This window comes from Macrobrachium nipponense, chromosome 1, assembly GCF_015104395.2.
Source record: "Macrobrachium nipponense isolate FS-2020 chromosome 1, ASM1510439v2, whole genome shotgun sequence".
In the NCBI taxonomy this organism is placed as follows: Eukaryota; Metazoa; Arthropoda; class Malacostraca; order Decapoda; family Palaemonidae; genus Macrobrachium; species Macrobrachium nipponense.
This window is the reverse complement of record NC_087200.1, coordinates 190,162,968-190,185,386: the sequence shown is the minus strand read 5'-3', so window position 1 is coordinate 190,185,386 and position 22,419 is coordinate 190,162,968. Positions and strand designations below refer to the sequence as shown.

The window sequence follows — 22,419 nt, the reverse complement described above, 5'->3', positions numbered from 1 at the left end:
AAGATGGATGCCGGGTACCAACTCAAGAAAAAGAGGCAACAGAATCAACCATCTGATGTTCATGGACGACATCAAGCTGTATGGTAAGAGCATCAAGGAAATAGATACCCTAATCCAGACTGTAAGGATTGTATCTGGGGACATCAGGATGGAGTTTGGAATAGAAAAATGCGCCTTAGTCAACATACAAAAAGGCAAAGTAACGAGAACTGAAGGGATAAAGCTACCAGATGGGAGTAACATCAAACACATAGATGAGACAGGATACAAATACCTGGGAATAATGGAAGAAGGGGATATAAAACACCAAGAGATGAAGGACACGATCAGGAAAGAATATATGCAGAGACTCAAGGCGATACTCAAGTCAAAACTCAACGCCGCAAATATGATAAAAGCCATGAACACATGGGCAGTGCCAGTAATCAGATACAGCGCAGGAATAGTGGAATGGACGAAGGCAGAACTCTGCAGCATAGATCAGAAAACCAGGAAACATATGACAATACACAAAGCACTACATCCAAGAGCTAATACGGACAGACTATACATAACACGAAAGGAAGGAGGGAGAGGACTACTAAGTATAGAGGACTGCGTCAACATCGAGAACAGAGCACTGGGGCAATATCTGAAAACCAGTGAAGACGAGTGGCTTAAGAGTACATGGAAAGAAGGACTAATAAAAGTAGACGAAGACCCAGAAATATACAGAGGCAGGAGAATGACAGACAGAACAGAGGACTGGCACAACAAACCAATGCACGGACAATACATGAGACAGAATAAAGAACTAGCCAGTGATGACACATGGCAATAGCTACAGAGGGGAGAGCTAAAATGGGAAACTGAAGGAATGATAACAGTGACACAAGATCAGGCCCTAAGAACCAGATATGTTCAAAGAACGATAGACGGAAATAACATCTCTCCCATATGTAAGAAGTGCAATACGAAAAATGAAACCATAAACCACATAGCAAGCGAATGCCCGGCACTTGCACAGAACCAGTACAAAAAGAGGCATGATTCAGTGGCAAAAGCCCTCCACTGGAGCCTGTGCAAGAAACATCAGCTACCTTGCAGTAATAAGTGGTACGAGCACCAACCTGAGGGAGTGATAGAAAACGATCAGGCAAAGATCCTCTGGGACTATGGTATCAGAACAGATAGGGTGATACGTGTCAACAGACCAGACGTGACGTTGATTGACAAAGTCAAGAAGAAAGTATCACTCATTGCTGTCGCAATACCATGGGACACCAGAGTTGAAGAGAAAGAGAGGGAAAAAATGGATAAGTATCAAGATCTGAAAATAGAAATAAGAAGGATATATTGGGATTTGCCAGTGGAAATTGTACCCATATCATAGGAGCACTAGGCATGATCCAAGATCCCTGAAAAGGAATCTAGAAAACTAGACGCTGAGTAGCTCCAGGACTCATGCAGAAGAGTGTGATCCTAGAAACGGCACACATAGTAAGAAAAGTGATGGACTCCAAAGGAGGCAGGATGCAACCCGGAACCCCACACTATAAATACCACCCAGTAGAATTGGAGGACTGTGATAGAGCAAAAAAGAAAAAATAATAATAATAATAATAATAATAATAATAATAATAATAATAATAATAATAATAATAATAAAACTGTAATTACAAAATTCATAATGGTAGTATTTTAAAGAGATGAAAATGACCTTTCCATTTCACTTGTAAGGATAACTCCTCTTTCTCACTGAGATGAGAGAATTTTTATGGTAGATGCACGTGTTTATTTTATTTTCAAATAATAATAAAAGTAGTAGTAATAATACGATAACTAATTTCAAATGAAAATTCTTCCCTTCGTCTTTTTCTGTGTCAATTTCCCTACCTCATAACTCCAGTGACGCTTGGAGCTGGGAAAGTAACAATGCCATACAATGGTCAACGAATTTAATGGTTTTATGTAATCTCTCTCTCTCTCTCTCTCTCTCTCTCTCTCTCTCTCTCTCTCTGAGTTGAGATCATTTTCATGGACATGTATGTAATAAGTTTATCATTAATATTTTCCAATAATAATACTATAACTGTAAGTACAAAATTCATATGTGAGTATTTTAAATACAATCATCATTCCATTTCTCTCTTTTAAATACTGTAAGGACAACTCTCTCTCTCTCTCTCTCTCTCTCTCCACAAGATACTTGTCATAGTGGTAACTCTGTCTCTCTTGGCTGCAAGTGTTATATGTACGTATGTAAGTATATACCTTTAAGGCTACTAATGTTTAGGATTACTTTAAAATTATATTAATACAATCTCTAAGATTAATACAGTAATATGATAATAATTTAAGGTAAATTTGATGCAGGATGTTACATAAGGTATACATTTGGTGTTTCTATTTCTTCCTTCTTTTATCTCTCTCACTCTCAGCAAAAGATTTGATAGACAGACAAACATAATTGCACAGTCCTCTCTTTCTCTCTTCTCTGGAGAAATATATGTACCTATGGGAGGGGAAAAAAGTTGCCTACAGACGTTCATTTCAATCTATTGAAATCGTAAGGAGTTATTCTCTCTCTCTCTCTCTCTCTCTCTCTCTCTCTCTCTCTCTCTCTCTCTCTCTCTCTCTCTCTCTTAGTAGCCATCTTGCTTGGTGAGACGTTCCCGCGCGCAGTCTGATTAATCAACAGATATCACAAGTTTAACTTACGTCTAGAATTTGAGAAATATCTAGAAGTGTTCGTGAACTATCGGTGATAAGATTAGTGTGAAAATAGTAGGATAAAGCGTCTACTAAGTTAGTTTATCAAGTGAAATACTGTAAATCAGAACAAGATGGCAGTAAGTTCCAACTGTGGAAAAAAATGGCGAAATTCAGCTTGTTTGGCAGATTCGCAATACGATGAGGTAGCAGGAAGGGAACTGGCATTTCTCATCTATGAGATCAGCAACAGTCCTAACCAAAAAGATACAAAACCATTCATAGATATATTAGAAGGATATAATCCTTCAAACTGGAACATATCAACAGAAAACATCTTGAAAATAATTGAAGAAGTTCCAAATAAAATCCAAGTGGTCAAGAGACTCATAAAAAAAATATACATAACCCAACATATTCCGACAAAGAAAATGAATAAGGTGAACATTGGGAATATCCTAATTGATGCATTAGGAAAAAGAATGCCAAAAGCATGCAAACTGTGTAAGGTGTGGTATAGCATAGTTAATCCACAAAACCTGATCAGAAAATGTTCTGCATGCAACATTCCGACCCATCCACAATATGCTGAGGTAATGCAAGATATGAGAAAAGATACCAGAATATTTTGCTCAACATGTCTATCATGGATAGACAATGTTATTAAATCAAGATTGAATGTACAAATAGTTGAGGATGAAGAAGAAGAGGAAGAGGAAGAAGAAGAAGAGGAAAACGGAAGAAAAGTAAACAAAACTGAAATGACAGAAAAAAATAAGGAAAACAAAGAACAAAGATAAAAGTATGGATGCAGAGATACTCATGGATACTACATATGAGGCAATAAAGCAGCATACTTACGAAGAAATAAATTACGATACGACAACACAAAAGAAAATCCCGAAGAGGCTCTACCCAGATATACACAATGACGGGAAAGAGGAAAAAATAGACAAAAAAGACAAAGTCCACAACCTTTTGAAAAGAGGGAATTGCAGATTTGGAGAAAGATGTTACTACAAACATCCTAAGGTATGTCACAACTATGAAATATATGGTAAATATGCATACCTAGACGGCTATGAGGATGATTGCAGAGATCTGCATCCAAAAATATGCAAAAACCTAAAAGAAGGAAAAGGATGTAAGTTCGACAAAAAATTTAAATATATGCACCCTGTAGCCATGAATCATAATCAAATAAATAATTAATCAAGTAATCAAATCCAAAATAAGAAAGAAACAAATAAAGAGAGGAATAAAGAATATCAGGTAAAAGAAAAAACCAAGCCATCAACGCGATATGCAGTGATGTCAGCAAAAAATTTCAAAGCCTCAGCTCCAAGATACAACTCAAGAGATAATAACTGTATTTATGATGCAAGAGGATATTGCAGATACGGAGAAAATTGCAGATTCAGACACAAAATGAATAATTATGATGAAGGAAGATCAAATATTATGGAAAAGTTGGATTTTTTAATGTCAGAATTTCTGGAAATGAAAAAAAGAACAATATACCAGAACAGGAAAGAGACATGGAGAAATCCCTATTATTACCCATATTAAATGAAGGAGAAAACACGCAAACCATCATAGTGATGAATACGCAGGGTTTAGTTACGAGTAACTCAAAAAGAAAAATAGAGTACTTAGAAGAACTAACCCAAATTGAAAAGAAAATAGATATAATGAATATAAGTGAAACCTGGTATTCCCAAGAGACTGGGAACGATGATCAAATAAAAGGGTTCCAAACTTACAGATCAGATAGAAAAAATAGGAATCAAGGGGGAACCACAATATATGGGAAAGACAAAAAACAAGGAAAAATATATGACAAATATAGTAACTCAGAATGTGATTAATATCGGTAATTTGAATCTGAAAAATTAATGAACATAGTAATATATAGACCTCCTAATACTACAGAGTTTGACTTAATAATAGAAAAATTGGATGATATATGTAGAAATCACAAGGACTGGACTATTCTCCTATCTGGAGACTTCAACTTTCCTTTCGTAGACTGGAAAGAACGAATAGGAGATTGTGGTTGCACTTATACATATAAAAAAGAGAGTAATAGTAGTGCAGAAGATAAGAGGCAATTTGAAAAGCTATTAGATATGCTACTAGAATACAACATTCAACAAATAAATCACCTGCCAACAAGAAAGGAAAATACTTTAGACCTAGTATTTGTGAACGAGATGAATTATGTTAAAGAAATAATAGTTTATAATGCAAGTATTTCAGACCATAATGTCATAGAATTAACAGTCCATTCCAAAGCAAGTGAAAACAGAGATAAGCAAGAAATAAAAAAGTGGGAAGGATATGGAAAATACAACTTCTACAGTAAAAATATAAAATGGTCAGAAATAAATGAAGAATTAAACAAAGATTGGGATAACATTTTCGTAAGTGATGACATAAGGGTAAATACGGAGATATTATATAAAATATTAGAGAAAATAGTGGATAAATATATACCGAAGAAGAAAAGTAAACATCAGTCATGCATACCAAGAGACAGAAGGATCTTGTTCCAGAAAATCAGAAAGTGGAAAAAAGGTAGAAAAAAATGCATGGAAAGTTATAGAACTAAAAAGTAAGTATCAAAATGCGAGAACAAAAGATTATACAATCAAAAGAAAATGAAAAACGGGACTTGGAAGAAAAAACCCTAATAAATATCAAGCAAAACCCCAAACTAGTATACTCATACGCAAAAAAGATGAATAAAAGAAGAATAGATATAGGCCCTCTAAGAATTGAAGGGAGATTAACGAATGAAAAAAAGGAAATTTGCAACATATTGGCAGAACGATATAAGAGAGAATTTTACCCCTAGAATAGATAATGAAGATAATGATATAGAAGTAAGGGACGAAAATAGTGAATATTTAGCTGACATAGATATTAATGAAGCTGATATTGTGCAGGCTATTAATGAAATTAAAAATGGAGCTGCAGCAGGGCCTGATGGAGTTCCTACTATTTTGTTAAAGAAAGTAGTTCATTCTATCGCAAAGCCACTTGCAATATTATTAAGACAAAGTGTAGATACAGGCACGATTTATGATGAGCACAAATTAGCATATATCACCCCTACTTTCAAAAGTGGATCAAGACTAGAGGCAAGTAATTATAGGCCTCTGAGTCTAACATCACATATGAAAGTGTATGAAAGGGTAGTGAAGAAAAATATTATGAAACATTTAACAAAAAATAATTTGTTTAATATAGGACAACATGGTTTCGTACCCGGAAAAAGTACACAAACCCAACTGTTAGTCCACCATGAGAACATATACAAAAATATGAAAAGCGGAAATGAAACAGATGTGGTTTATCTAGACTTTGCAAAAGCTTTTGACAAGGTAGACCATAATATATTAGCGAAGAAAATTAGAAAACATAATATAGTGGATAAAGTAGGAAGATGGTTAAAAGAATTTTTACACAACAGAAAACGGACAGTTATTGCAAACGATGAGAAATCGGATGAAGCTAAAGTAATTTCCGGTGTGCCACAAGATACGGTGTTAGCTGCATTACTGTTTGTTATTATGATTGCAGACATAGACAGTAATGTTAAGGACTCGGTAGTGAGTAGTTTCGCTGATGACACAAGAATAAGTAGAGAAATTACTTGTGATGAAGATAGGAACGCACTACAAAGAGACCTTAACAAAGTATATAATTGGGCAGAGGTAAATAGGATGGTATTTAACTCTGATAAATTTGAATCAATAAACTACGCACATAGGGGACCTAATAATGAGACAATCACAAATAAGGAAGCAGTTAAAGACCTTGGTGTGATGATGAATAGGAACATGTTATGCAACGATCAAATAGCAATTCTATTAGCAAAATGTAAAGCAAAAAATGGGAATGTTGTTATGGCACTTCAAAACAAGAAAAGCTGAACACATGATTATGCTTTATAAAACATATGTTCGTAGTCCACTTGAATATTGCAATATGATATGGTACCCACACTATCAAAAGGATATTGCACAAATAGAGTGTACAAAGGTCCTTTACAGCTAGAATAGAAGAAGTTAAGGACCTTGACTACTGGGAAAGACTAATCCTTAAAATTATATAGTCTAGCAAGGAGAAGAGAACGCTACATGATACTTCAGGCATGGAAACAGATAGAAGGAACAGCTGAAAACATCATGGAGCTAAAAATATCAGAAAGAGCAAGCAGAGGTAGATTAATAGTGCCCAAAACTATACCAGGAAAAATAAGGAAAGCACACAGGACATTAATTCAGTATGCACCAACATCGATAATGCAGCGTCTATTCAATGCGTTGCCAGCTCATCTGAGGAATATAACAGGAGTGAGCGTAGATGTGTTTAAGAATAAGCTTGACCAATATCTAAACTGCATCCCAGACCATCCAAGATTGGAAGATGCAAAATATACCGGAAGATGTACTAGCAACTCTCTGGTAGACATTAGTGGTGCCTCATACTGAGGGACCTGGGGCAACCCGAACAAGATGTAAGGTCTGTAAGGTCTCTCTCTCTCTCTCTCTGTGCTATTGGCTGTTTATATATTTCTAATGGTAAAATGTTTAAGATGACTTTAAAATGATATTAATAATACCAATTCAATGGTATATTTGATGTAGGATAATACTTTTAAGTAGACATTTGGTATTTGTGATTTCACATACAATTGTTTCCCTTGTAAAAAGAAAATGGATATCTCAAATAGTAACAGTATAAAAGAAAACGTGCATGACTGAATACTTCTGGGGGGACTGAATTATTTTCACATACGTAACTAAGTCATGCAATACATACATAGTATGTATTTATGTATAACCATAAAATGTAAGATTTACTTTAAAACAGTATTAATAATATTTCAAAGATTAATATGAACCATAAAAGGATATTTTATGTATATTTGATGAAGGATGGTCTTTTTAGGGATACTTTGGTGTTTGCATGTTCAGGATAGGAGTTTAAGAGCATTTTTAGAGGGGGGTTCCAAACATTCGCAAATTCTAAATATTCGCGGGGGGTCTGGTACACATCCCCCGCGAATACGGGGGGGACCACTGTAAGTACATACAGGGTGTCCATAAAGTCCCAATACCATTACAAGTATTTGTTGCTCAGAAACCATAAAACATAGAGTAATGCAGTTTTTTGTAGAATGTTCTACACTCAAGTTTACATTTAGAGCACTTCATTCTACAAAAAACTGCATTATTCTGTTGCATGGTTTCTGAGCAATAAATACTTGTAGGGGTAAACTGAGCCTTTTTGGACACCCTGTACATTAAGACAAAAATTGTTCTCGCCATGGCTTCGCTGTCAACACTTTCTCAACGTATTTCAAGTGCAATTTGTTGTGAATTAAGAACAAAATGTGTATAATTACAATCAAATAAGCACTGTGGAGTTTCATTTCTGGTGGCAGTAAAGATAAACAACCAATTACAAGGTAAAAATGAATTTCAGTTCAAACCATGACCCCAGGAATAAGATATTCATACTTTCACAAATATGGGTAACAAAATGTTGTTTTATTGTGCTGATTACAACTGCAATCTTGAGTAAGATCAATAAACATTACATATATAATACGCAAATAATTGTTCAAATGAGCGCTGGAAAGGCTGGGAAGGATGTGTCCACCAGTGTATGCCTGGTGTCAGCGAGACGATGCCATACCATACTGGAATAAAAAAATTGCCTTAAAAACATATTAGGTATACAAAGACCTCAAATGCTTATTTTAGTTTGAATGGCGGTTTCATATAGCTATCTCATTTTGTTGATGAAACTTCAATATTTTGAATGGTATGCTTAAATATGGAATTGCATTTTTGTTTCACCAATTAAATATCGAGTGAAAAAGTGGCTCATTAGTCCATGCAAGTGCTCGCACAGCGGTGCTTTACCCTAGCACCCAAGTCAGCAAGCCAACCTAGCCTATGGGGTCAAGGGCTAGATAGCTAAGATAAAATACTAAATGGCCGGCCTCTAGCTAGTGCAACCAACTACCGGAGTAATTAACGTCCTGTAAACCCAGGATAGACATCAGTCCAGTCAAGAGCCAGTGTCCATCAAAGCAACACCTCGGGAAGGTGGTCATGCTATGGTAGAGGCGGCCATTCGATATTTTACCCTACGTTGTAGCTAAATGCATGGACAATAAGGTTGAAGAGGCGGCACCGAGTACCCTACCTAACGCCCTCATACGAGCCTGGTCTCGTTTTCCCTTCTGAAGACGGACAGACCTCTTTCTCCCTTCTGAGGATTTACTACTCTAGGGTATACCTACTACTCTAAGCTATACAGATCATAACCTAACATTAACCTTAGGCTAGATGCCACTCTCTAGGGTGACCTACGCCATTCTACGGTCAATTCCAATTACAGTTGGAGAATAACAGGCTAAATACTTGACATGAAATACGGAGACATGAGCACGGTACCTGCGTTGTTTACATTTACTACGACTAAGAGGGATTAAGAGCCTAAAATAAAATCCTAAAAAATAAATTATTTTGATATAATTTATAGAATATAATCGGATTATTTTCAATAAACCTTCAAATTATTGCATATCATTCTCAAAATTTATATTTAATGTCATAAATATTTGTATATTTTACATTCATAACTTCAAAAAATGAATGACATCGTAACACAAAGTTAGTATAAAATCGAATTGTTTTCAATAGAACCTCAAATTGAGTTAATATCATAGCTAAAAATCATATTAAATTATATTTATCATATATTTATAATTCATGTTCGTCGTAATTCATTAAGGCCTGTCGTTTTCAGGAAATTCACGGGCCTGCGACGCTATGGACATCTATTGGCAAATTCAGTAAGTAAATACCAAAACAAAAGAAAAATATACTAACTGACAACCTTTCTTCATTGAAATAAATTCGATTTTACGCAAATAACAACGAATCTGAACAATTAGATATAAGAAATTTACTAGAATATCATACCCATTTTCTTTCGTCTCAAATATTTTTTTTGTTTTGGCTGAAAACTCTAAATTAATGTACTTTAAATCAGCATATAGCAACGTTATGGAATTCTGGTTAAAAATATCGAATTACCTATAAAAAACATTTATCAGATATTATATTTAATGATATCAAAAGCTACCAGTATTAGAATATAATGATTCAAGCTTAATATTTGAAAGGTAGTAGTAGGCCAGACATACCTTTAGGACGGATCCCTTGCTTGTTTTATTCTTCCTTTGTTTGTGTGTGTTTGAGTTTCTTCTCTCTGAAATACCATATTTCTTTTGTAAAACCTTTCCTATTCTCCACATCCTCCCTCAGTAGATCTACTAATAAGATTATATTAGCAACTAATTCCTCTTTATTTTCCTGATATGGTTGCTGCACAAAACTACGTATATCTACTATTTCTAATCTCATTGCAGGCTGGACAGCAAAGTAAGAAATGTTCTCAATTTTCATTTTGTTCCTCACAGCATAAACATTTTGTATCTTCTCCTTTAATCCTATTTCTACAATTTAATCCTAGTGTACCTAGGCTGGCCTTACTGATCAGCATTGTTTTTTCAGTGTTGTCATACCAGATTTCTTCTCTTGTGTTTTCATTATATTTTCTGTACATTCTTAATGTTGACTTTTCATTATCTTTTTCTGTCATGTTTCTCTGTCTCGGTTGTTTATTATTTCCCTTAACTGTTTGTCTTTAACTACTTCAATTTAACTTAGGTTTATGTTTATTACTTTCATATAGTCTTTTACTTGCATTATCTAGGGGTGTTTTTCTTTTTTCATACTAATCCATGGTTATCTCATATAGGAGCATATTTCCACTACTCTTAAGTGCGTGTTTCAGGTAGAATAGTTTATTCTTCATATCTCTGGAGTGGCAAGAAGAGGCCCCTATTTCAGATCTTAATGCACAACTTGCTGTGTAACTTGGCGCTTTCAAAGTAGTTCTATATAGTACTTGATTGTCTATCTTCTGAATTTTATTTGTGGCTTTCTTGTCAACTTTCATGACTTCCATGGCATGCATTAAGGATGGCGTTGTTAATCCTTTCCAACACAATTTTCCTATTTTTACGCTGCTTCAGCTTTTATTGATGACTGCATTAGCTATATTTGCCATCTGCTTTGCTTTGATTTGGCCCCTTTTTATCTGTTCTCTGAAGCAGTCTCTCATGTTGTTGATTGTCACTCCTAGGTATTTAATCTTCTTAACTATTTTTCTTCCTTCTATGTGCTCCATTTTTTCCACATCATCAATACTATACCAATCGTTGTATATTAATATGTTACTCCTGTCCTTGTTTATGTTTAGGCAACATTCACTCGCTATTTCCATAAGGGTTTTTATTGCTTTTGCTATTTCTTCAAGCGTGTGTCCTAGTATAATCCATCATCTGCATATAATAGTGCCACTATCCTTATAACTTCATTTCTAAAACTTTCTGTTGCATTTTCTAGTTTTCCTATTATCAGGTACGTTATTAATAGAAAGAATATGGTTGAGGTGTTGCAACCTTGTCTTATTCCATTAGTTACATTTAGCTCTTTTTGTTCTATATTGTGAAGGCATAGACTTGTTACATCATGTGTGTATATCTTTGCAACTGCTTTTATTACCTCTGCATCCAGCCTATATTCCATCATGACCTCCATGAGCTTTTGGAAGTCTATTGATACAACAAATAATGGGTCCTTCCTTCTGTACGTTTCTTGTATGCAGTATTATAAGATATATAAATTATCTATTCCCCTCCTTTGTGCAGTAAAGCCTGATTGCAATTCATTCATTTTTCCTATATTTCTAATATGCTTTTCTATTTTGGTTCTCAGGACCCCCATGAAAGTTTTATATGATGCATTTGTTAGAGCAATTGGCCAAAGATCTTTGACTGTGGGTGCTGTTTCTTGGGTGTAAGTGTTGTTTTTTACTTAAACTAGCTTCTCTGTGTTTTCCTGCCCTTCAGTATGCTGTTTAAACATTCTACCAATTCTTGTTGAAGGTTGGTACTTTGTAAGAATAGTTTGAACAGAACTGCCTTCGTTCCGTCTGGCCCTGGTGTTTTATTTGCCTTCATTTTATCGAGTTGATTTTTTACATCTTCTGTTATATTGATTTCTTCCATGGGTTTAATATCTGTCTTTGTTAGGTCAGTTAGGTCATACACTCCATCCATGTATTCTCTTGAAGATATATAATGGTATTTCATCTGTTATCCTAATCTTTTCACTACTTCTTCCATGTCATGTTTATACCGTTCTTTCTTGCTTTCTTGCTCTCCTACTTAGTTTTCTTCTTTTTGGTATATTGTTTCCCAGAATTTTACTAGCTCTTTCCCTAGGGTTTCTTCCTTCTTCTCTTGCTTATTTTCGTCATATCCCCTTAGCCATTCTTTTTCTGAGGTGGTCTTTCCTCTCAGCATGTCTATATATTCCCAGATTTTCCTGTGCCTGTTTTTATCATTCAGTATCTCATTTCTAACCTTTACTTCATATTCTTCATATGTTTTCTTTATTATTATCTGTACTTTTTGTTTTCGTTTATGATATACTTCTTCATAGTATCTCTTTCCTTTTTAATTTGTTATACATCCTTCTTTGGCTTATTTCTTTCTTTATTTCTATGGTGACCCATACTGGTTCTATTTCTTCTTGCTTTCCTTTCTTTAACCTTCTTTTGGTTATCTTCTCTAGGTTATTTTCTTTTGCTTCACTCACTGTTTCCTCCAACTGAATTAGATCTCCTTTTCTGTCTTGTTGGCTTAGTGTACATTCTATATATTCAAGGTATTTCCTTGTCACGGGCGGTTTTTCCCCGCCACGACATTAAGATACGAGAAGAATAATACTATTGTACATATGCACTGTTGTCAGTCTTCTTGCCTGGAGACACAGGTCGGAGAATGGTACTGTCATAGTTGACACGGTGGGTATGAAGACTATCGTTTACGCTGCCTGGAAAATAGGGTAGGCCTGTCCTACCTGCTATTCCATGATATTCCTTGTGAGTATGGGTCTTACTACTGATGAGGCCAGGTGAGGTCTTCCCACTGGGAGGTAGTTGAAGTGCTGAATTCCATTTTAGGGGTATTGAAGAAAATTCCTGGTATTCAGCTTGTTTCTTTATTGCTCATTACATCATGCCAAATTTCTCCCAGGCCTAGTCTCCTGGACTTGATTAATTAACCTAGTCTTCAGAACTCCTGAACTAGATCTTTGGACTAGATCCCCTGGACTAGATCCCTGGAAATATTCATTTTATTTAATTTTTATTTCCAGCAATCAATACAAGCGCAGTTTAAAACTACAACAAAAAAATAAAACTTTATATTGAGACTTCAAAAAAAGAAAAATATATAAATTACAGATCACGGGAATTGCTTTTCCTTCATAACAGGATAAGTATCAAACATGGAGCAATTAATAAGTGTAAACCATTTGATACTCTACTCTACACAGTACTACATAAATGTTTCTACACAACATATGTCAATGGATAAGGTTACCTGAAAGATTTCTGAGTAAAACTTACTAAAATGAGGTAAAAATTAGGATAAGGTGTCTTTTAACAGGATATAGTCTAGCCTAGGCTTCTTCAGAAATCGTTAAGGATAGCCTATGCAAAGTTTACATGGCTGATTTTTGACTAGGTTACAATAGGCCACAAAGTTAGGTTAGTTTAATGAGGGTACAGGCTAAGTTCTATGTAATTAAGTTTTCCATGAATTTATATAAATATATAGCCTAACTATTTATCAAAAATATTCATAATTCCTCATTCAAACAGGATTAGTCTAGGGTAGGCCTTCTTAAATTACTGTATAGCCTAGTCTAAGATCATGCTCAGCAGTGGAAATTTCCATGAGAGGTACCCTTTGGCACTGGTATTTGCAAAAACTTTATACAAACAAAACACTTATAACTGCTTTTTTTAATGTTTTCAACCCTGTCAAACGCTAAGTTACAACTCAAACTAACACAGCAAAATTTCATGACAACTAATGAACGTGAAGTATCTTTCACGACAATGAAAATCTTTCTCGTTAAGGCACTGCAACATGTCTGACTGGGCAGGCAACTCTGCACTTGAATTCTCGTCTGCTACTGTTCTTCCACGATAGTGATCTGTTCTAACTAATGAACTAATGGTAATATTACGACTTTAAAAGCTTACCTCGCAAGGGATAGATAATCATTTGCATCATTAATTTGGTAAAATAGCCAAAATGAAGAATGGACCGGTTGACGTCCTAACACTCGAGAGCATTCGTGATTCTTACATGTGTTGCTAGTGTTACCAAAACGCAGACGAAAGATTCAGGGCAGCGCTCCCATACTCGAGTGAGAGAAAAACAAAACAAGGGACTGGCTACACTGCCACACTCGTCCACAACAGACACGAAACACATTTCACAGTTCCAATCACTTACAATAGCAGTGTAAAGATATTAGAGGAGGATGATGAATCAATTCCTAAATAAATCACTAATAATTAAAGAAATATGTTTTTCCCATTACAAAGCTTTTCCCTCGGGGAAGAATTGATTCATGTCCACTCTAATATCAAGGACAACTTTTCCTAACGGAACCAAACAGCTCCTTAGATGGGTCTGCGACTGTGGAAAAACAGGTCTTGTACAGTAGAAACAAGCAATGATCTCAACTAGAGACTAAAGGGGCTCTTGCAACAACATAAAACAAGGATATACTTGAGTACTAAATGGGGACACTACCCGTGTCCCCTATAGGTGTGCATTCAATACAGCTTTCCTAATAGCTTTGCCTAGCCTAATACTGGGTTAGATTGACTCCACTTACACAGGATGTCACATCACTCTGCAAACAAAAAAAAAAGTTTGTCCACATGTGTAGAGAGAATTTACTCCTATTGAGGCGTCCTAATGATTATCAAACTCACCAGAGCTATTGGCTAGAAACGACTCTAAACCTGAATCTCAAAGGGGTTTGGAAAGTGGTGTACTCTATCCTCTAAGATGTACCAAACCAGTACTACAAGAGCAAAACTCTGACAATTTCCTATAAGACAAGACCCATAAGACACAACTGCATTCCCAACCAGGGCACTATGTGAACTCTTGTACAAAATGTTTTACATTATATCTTTGTTCATTACTTCAACACTATAAAGTTTTCACATTGCTGGTCACTGTGAACAGAAAAAAAATTACATTTTCATCAATCTCAAACTAAGAAAAAAAATGCAAAACATACAAAATTACAGCATTGTACATCATCAAACAAGTTTATATCTCTTCAATGAGACGTGAGGGAGGCACAATATTCCTAGCACCTCTTGTACGAACTACTTCAGTTACTATATCAGGCACATTTTCAGAGTGCTCTTTCATGGTAACTAACCATTCTTCATCACTTGGAATGTGAGATGTATGTGGTGTAGACATTATGGGTGGTTGAGTGTTATTATGTTTGGGTGTTAAGTGTTGTATTGTACCCTGTATGTCAACCAACTTCTGGTCCAAGTCCTTGATTTGACTTGATAAATCCCCTACTTGAGACCAAACGTCCTGGTAAGATTGAGTGAAGCTCTTAACTGTCTGTAATGTTTGTTGTGTTTCTTGTTCTAATTGAATTAGGTCAATATATGATTCATCAGTACCAGTCGCCATTGCTACAATATTTCAAACACTTACATATATAATCAAATAATACAATGTAAACTACATCAAGAGACAATGCCATACATCTCCCTACAGAAATAATGAATATGCATGTAAATAAGTCATGACCTTAATCAGACAAAAATCAACAATATTGTATAATGAAATGCATACAATACGACAAAACATTATAAGTGACCTACATAATATATATAGGCACAGTGGGTCTGGATCAATAGCACTGGGCTACAGATCCAACACAGCTGCCACCAAATGTCACGGGCGGATTTTCCCCGCCACGACATTAAGATACGAGAAGAATAATACTATTGTACATATGCACTGTTGTCAGTCTTCTTGCCTGGAGACACAGGTCGGAGAATGGTACTGTCATAGTTGACACGGTGGGTATGAAGACTATCGTTTACGCTGCCTGGAAAAATAGGGTAGGCCTGTCCTACCTGCTATTCCATGATATTCCTTGTGAGTATGGGTCTTACTACTGATGAGGGCCAGTGAGGTCTTCCCACTGGGAGGTAGTTGAAGTGCTGAATTCCATTTTAGGGGTATTGAAGAAAATTCCTGGTATTCAGCTTGTTTCTTTATTGCTCATTACATCATGCCAAATTTCTCCCAGGCCTAGTCTCCTGGACTTGATTAATTAACCTAGTCTTCAGAACTCCTGAACTAGATCTTTGGACTAGATCCCCTGGACTAGATCCCTGGAAATATTCAATTTTATTTTAATTTTTTTTATTTCCAGCAATCAATACAGCGCAGTTTAAAACTACACAACAAAAAAATAAAACTTTATATTGAGACTTCAAAAAAAGAAAAATATATAAATTACAGATCACGGGAATTGCTTTTCCTTCATAACAGGATAAGTATCAAACATGGAGCAATTAATAAGTGTAAACCATTTGATACTCTACTCTACACAGTACTACATAAATGTTTCTACACAACATATGTCAATGGATAAGGTTACCTGAAAGATTTCTGAGAAAAACTTAAAACTAAAATGAGTAAAAATAAAATTAGGATAAGGTGTCTTTTCAACAGGGATATAGTCTAGCCTAGGCTTCTTCAGAAATCGTTAAGGATAGCCTATGCAAATCCAAATTACATGGCTGATTTTTGACTAGGTTACAATAGGCCACAAAGTTAGGTTAGTTTAATGAGGGTACAGGCTAAGTTCTATGTAATTAAGTTTTCCATGAATTTATATAAATATATAGCCTAACTATTTATCAAAAATATTCATAATTCCTCATTCAAACAGGATTAGTCTAGGGTAGGCCTTCTTAAATTACTGTATAGCCTAGTCTAAGATCATGCTCAGCAGTGGAAATTTCCATGAGAGGTACCCTTTGGCACTGGTATTTGCAAAAACTTTATACAAACAAAACACTTATAACTGCTTTTTTTTAATGTTTTCAACCCTGTCAAACGCTAAGTTACAACTCAAACTAACACACAGCAAAATTTCATGACAACTAATGAACGTGAAGTAATCTTTCACGACAATGAAAATCTTTCTCGTTAAGGCACTGCAACATGTCTGACTGGGCAGGCAACTCTGCACTTGAATTCTCGTCTGCTACTGTTCTTCCACGATAGTGATCTGTTCTAACTAATGAACTAATGGTAATATTACGACTTTAAAAGCTTACCTCGCAAGGGATAGATAATCATTTGCATCATTAATTTGGTAAAATAGCCAAAATGAAGAATGGACCGGTTGACGTCCTAACACTCGAGAGCATTCGTGATTCTTACATGTGTTGCTAGTGTTACCAAAACGCAGACGAAAGATTCAGGGCAGCGCTCCCATACTCGAGTGAGAGAAAAACAAAACAAGGGACTGGCTACACTGCCACACTCGTCCACAACAGAAACGAAAACATTTCACAGTTCCAATCACTTACAATAGCAGTGTAAAGATATTAGAGGAGGATGATGAATCAATTCCTAAATAAATCACTATTAATTAAAGAAATATGTTTTTCCCATTACATCCTGGTGGACTCTTCTGTTACTTTCAGATATCTGATTTCTTTTGTTTCATTTTTTATTGTTTTCCTTACTTTAATGTTCATTTTGAATTGGACTTGTATGAGGTGGTGGTCTGATAGGTCATATTCATACTTTCCCTCATCTATCTCCATATTTCGTAGTTTTTATACATATTTTGGTTGAATAGGGCAAAGTCTATACTCTATATTGCTGTTCTGATCCCCTCTACTTCAGGTTATCTCTCCTTTGCAGCTGGGATCTCCATTCAATAGCGTTAGGTCGTATTTTTCCATTAGGTCCATAAAGTATTTTCCATTTTGGTCAAGTTCTTGTGTCCCTATGAAACCTAAATGCCCATTGAGATCCCCAAGGACAATCACAGGCAGGTCTGTGGTCTTCTCAAATGCTACATGCAATTAAGGCGCTTATTATTCGTTTATTTCTTTCTTTATCACTAGTTGACATGTAGGCTATGATTAGGTTAAATCTTGTTGCTCTATAATTGCCCTCTACTATTAGAATGTCTTTTCGTTCTGACTTTTCTTTTTCCATCTGTATCTCTCCTTTGGATCTATACATTATTAGTAGACGTCCTCCTTTGGTGTCGTCTTCATCTCTCATTGAGTCTACCACTCTGATACTTGTCGGGAAAAGCAGTTTTTGCTGTTTAAGGTGAGTTTCTGTGATGCACATAATTGTGTTTCCTTTTGTTAAGTCCACTAGCTCGATTAGTTTTACTTTTGTCAGCCGTTGGGTGTTTATGAGCTGTGTTTCGAAATTTCTTTATGCATCTTCTGTGTTGCTCACTATCTTTTCATTTTCTTTATTTATAAAAGTGCTTTTACCATAACCGTTTATCTATCATTTGCAAACAACTATTTTCTTATAAACCTACTAGCATATAATTGTTACTAAAGTTACTTCCTTCACCTACCTGCCCTTTACTAACTTCCCTTCTTCTGCAGCCTACCTCGGAGTTTTTAACATCACTAGATATTCTATTTTCTCCTAACTCTAAATTATTTGCATCACTATAAATATTATTTTTCCCTATCTCTAAATTATTTACATTTCTGGCTATTTTATATTTTCCTACCTCCAACTCATTTGCATTAATAACAATTCTATTGTTTCTATCTATAGTTCTCTGGGCTTCCTTTTTAGAGCATTCTGGTCGTCTGAAAGTTTTCCCTTCTCTTCAGCTCTCCCTGACGAACCATCCTTCCTCTTTGTTTTCCTTTCTTTTCTTTAATTCCGATCTTAATATGCTATATTTTTCTCTTTCTATGGCTATGAAAAAATGATGCTAGATTGCGCAAATACCTTAATGATGCCAACTTTATGCTAAAGGAATTAATATGTATAATCCTGTAAGATATTATATATATATATATATATATATATATATATATATATATATATATATATATATATATATATATGTGTGTGTGTGTGTGTGTGTGTGTGTGTGTGTGTGTGTGTGTGTGTGTGTGTGTGTGTGTGTGTGTGTGTGTGTGTGTGTGTGTGTGCTTCATTCACTTAGTCTTACTGTGCAACGTACAGAGCTTAAACCTACTGTATAGAAGTGTATATTTAAAAATTATACCTGGAAATAAGGAAATAAAAATTTCATATTGTTGCTGTATGCTTACAACGTAATTTAACGGAGGAAACATAATTAATGTGCTACTAAAATAAATGAATGGATGCTTGGAAAATTACTGTAGCCTACACACTTAACACCTATCTCAATTGCAAACAACAATTATAACTATAATTAAAAATAACGTAGTTAATAACTATTAATTTTCCGGAATATTTCATTTATTGATATATAGGATATATATGGAACTGACCTCACTTTTTCCTTTCTATCTACATGTGAAAAAATCTCAAAATCAGCAGCATACATTACTTGTGTTCAACTTCATATAATTCTTCGTTCATAGTTTTGAGCATCACATTTGATGGTTCAAATGTGACGCATGATTCCCCTTTGCCATTGATGGCTTCTCAACTCGTTATTTCATTTGTGAGTGATCTGCTACAAAACCTAATTTCTTTTGTCTGATTTCTTTACTTTCACAGACGAAAAAAACTCCTTCGCTGGAATTGTCAGCAAAGCCTTAATAGTACTACCTAAACTTTGATAGTCATGTATTTATAGATCTTGCTCTTGAGCCTCTCCGATTATCCTAGGAAAATGAACAGAAACATCCACCACAGACGTTCTCTCCCGTTTTCTCAATTCATTTGTATCTAGAACGGAGCCATTAATTGCAAGAAGGTTTTCATTGTGAAGAGGAAAAAACTTTTATTTGAACTGCTAACTCTACTGGAGGAGAAAACTTTCACTCAAATTTCAGGCGATGTTTACGTTTTTTTTGGGCGGTCAAATTTGCTAGAATTATGCCAATTGTTTCGGAATTGTACTAAAAATATGCCAAATGGATATGCATGCTAGATATTAAGCTAAAGGTCGGAAATTCTAAAAGCACAAAATTATGCTAGATCTGGCACTACTGCCTTGCAGCTAGGGATCGAAGGGATGTTGCGAAGAACCTATGCGTACAGTGCACTCATTAAGTGCACAGTATATATACTACAGATGTTAAGGAATGCACAAACTATCCTCCGACGGATAAAGGAGGAAATGTTTCCCCAGTAAAGGTAATCCATTGTAAGAAAAAAGAAGAAATAAAATTTAACGTAACTAAAACTCCCACCCCGATCCCTCCGACGCTAATTGTAATTATTTCTTTGAAGAGGTCGTCAAATGAAGAAAGTATAGCAAGAGCAAGTTAATTTTACCAGTTTCTACGTACTTTCAAACTGACAACAGCCTAATCTAGAGTTTCACACAGACCTCTGCTTTTTGAAATAACATCTCGTACTGTAATTGCAAAAGGACATCATTTCCTAATCTTTTACCGATCGCCAGTTCAGACTGCTAGCCATTTTATAAGGCGCCTGTGATCATTAACACAGGGCAAATCGTCGGTGCTTTTTTAATGCTTTCAATTTATTGAATGGCGCTGATGTCTCCTCATGATATCACAATTCAAGCTGACGTCAAAAGATATTTTGGGGTTTTCAGTATAGAAACTAATGCAGTAATGTGGAAAGTTTGCTCTTTTCCACCTTATGAACGAAGAGTAAACACTGGGATGGGGTATGGGGATATTTGGGTTGTTTTGTGGGTGTGGGGGGGGGGGGGGGGGGGGGGGATCCGCACAGCTGAGCAGAGGACGTCTGGTCTGGCAGCGGCAGGCGGTAGTCAGTCTCACACATTGTAATCGGAAGTTCCTACTAAGTACGAGAAGCCGCTCCCTGTGGTACGTAGAGTGCATTTAATAAAACTTGAAGGGGGAGTGAGTGAGTCCGATGTGATAAATCAGTTTTATAAAAGCCTACATAGCCGTTCTGATGTATTAAAAATGTTTCATTTTGCTTTCAAAATGCATTGTTTGAATGGTCTATTTTGAAGTGTCCCTTATCCTCTCACCAAGTGTCAAGATGTAAGCTGTCACGTACACAGAACCAAAGCTTGTCTGCCTAACTGAATGGTGGTTGTTGTCAAAATGAACCACTCCTGGCTAATGGTGATAATGTAATACCTAGTAATATGAATGTGTTGTGACTGTATTCAAAGTATTAGGCTACCTAGTATTAGGTACCTAGTTGTACATGGAGTGCCATGAGAGAACTATCGAAAAGTACAAATGTTTACTATTTTCTATTCCGTGACAGCTAGTCAAGTCAAAAATGTCTGGCGCCAAATTCATGATCGGTAGAAATGGTGCTCGGATATGTGGTCGTCTGGGAAGGCATTTTAGAGATCAAGGACACTACGAAGGTCAAACATTTACAGCAAGATACTCGCCGGTAACAACAAGTGTTCATCAAACTTCCGGCCTAGCAAGGTACTTTAAAAAATGGTGTTTTTGTCCTTTATTAGGCTGGGTTACTAGCCTATTACCTATTTTCATCATAAGTTATGTCTGTCTTGAGTGTGAGAAAAGGGTTCAAGCAATCAGTAGTAATTACTACCTAGTTACACGCAACACATAGCCTACTTGTGATATATAGTAGGTAGGGTAAAAAACTGCATGGTACGGGGGTGGACCATGTACGATCAATGTGTACAACCCCAAAAAAAGTACATTATAGGTAACGCGTCCTGACATCGGAGATGGGCATCAGACGCGACTTGTTGTTAGTGAGAAACGGAGCTAAAGACCTCTACTCCGGTGTCAGGACGCGTTATACTAGGGCTAATGTACTTTTCTTGGGGTTGTACACATTGATCGTACATGGTCCACCCCTGTACCATGCGGTTTTTTACCCTACTATACATATATATATATATATATATATATATATATATATATATATATATATATATTTATATAATATATATATATATATATATATATATATATATATAATATATATATATATATATATATATATATCTATATATATATATAATATATATATATATATATATATATATATATATATATATATATATATATATATTTATATATATATATACAGTAGACCCTTGACTCACGAACACAATCCGTTCCTAGACCTTGGTCGTGTTCCAAATGTTCGTGACTCGGAGCTAATTTCCCCATAAGGTTTAATGGGAATAATATTAATTGGTTCTCGACCCCTACGAACCAATATATATTATGTATATTTTGCCTTATTTTACACAGATAATGTAAAAGTCAGTGTAAAAAACCTTAATATATCTAATAATATAATTTTAAAATGGTAAACTAACACTATAAAAACGTTTGTAAAGTGAACACTTACTATGACTGGCGAGACTTCTGGCTTGACGGACAAGAGAAGAGGAGGGTGGTGGGTGGGAGGAGGTTATTGTGCGGAAGGAGACCCTCCCCCATCCAGGTCGGGGAGATCTCGTTCCGGAGATTCAACTCTTCTAGGTTTTTTTTGGTGAACGTTTAATCACAAACTTATCCAATGTCTGTTGCCTTTTCCTTCCTTGCATAACTTTT

General features: G+C 35.5%; 1 long non-coding RNA gene across 2 annotated transcripts; it reads right to left on the bottom strand.

Annotated features, from left to right (window-relative positions):
* Window positions 1-8,231: 8,231 nt before the first annotated feature.
* LOC135219944 (uncharacterized) lies at window positions 8,232-14,569 on the bottom strand. Of its 2 annotated transcripts, XR_010315536.1 has the most exons (3): window positions 13,903-14,569; window positions 9,923-9,987; window positions 8,232-8,404 (listed from the first exon to the last, which is right to left on the bottom strand). It is a non-coding gene; the product is annotated as an uncharacterized LOC135219944 (long non-coding RNA). The 2 variants fall into 2 exon arrangements; XR_010315535.1 differs by lacking the exons at window positions 8,232-8,404; window positions 9,923-9,987 and adding an exon at window positions 12,838-12,971.
* Window positions 14,570-22,419: the final 7,850 nt, after the last annotated feature.